Here is a 438-nt window from a genome sequence, read left to right as displayed (position 1 = left end):
CAAAGAATGCTCAAACTACCGCACATTGCACTCATCTCACATGCTAATAAAGTAATGCTCAAAATTCTCCAAGCCAGGCTTTAGCGATATGTGAACCATGAACTTCCTGATGTTCAAGCTGGTTTTAGAAAAGGCAGAGGAACCAGAGATCAAATTGCCAACATCCGCTGGATCATGGAAAAGCAAGAGAGTTCCAGAAAAGCATCTATTTCTGCTTTATTGACTATGCCAAAGCCTTTGACTGTGTGGATCACAATAAATGGTGGAAAATTCTTCAAGAAATGGGAATACCAGACCACCTGATCTGCCTCTTGAGAAATCTGTATGCAGGTCAGGAAGCAACAGTTAGAACTGGACATGGAACAACAGACTGGTTCCAAATAGGAAAAGGAGTTTGTCAAGGCTGTATATTGTCACCCTGTTTATTTAACTTATATG

The sequence above is a fragment of the Bison bison genome, unplaced genomic scaffold (genome assembly GCF_000754665.1).
Source record: "Bison bison bison isolate TAMUID 2011002044 unplaced genomic scaffold, Bison_UMD1.0 scf7180017864376, whole genome shotgun sequence".
Classification (NCBI taxonomy): domain Eukaryota; kingdom Metazoa; phylum Chordata; class Mammalia; order Artiodactyla; family Bovidae; genus Bison; species Bison bison.
The sequence above is the reverse complement of the archived record's forward strand: the minus strand, read 5'-3'. Positions refer to the sequence as shown.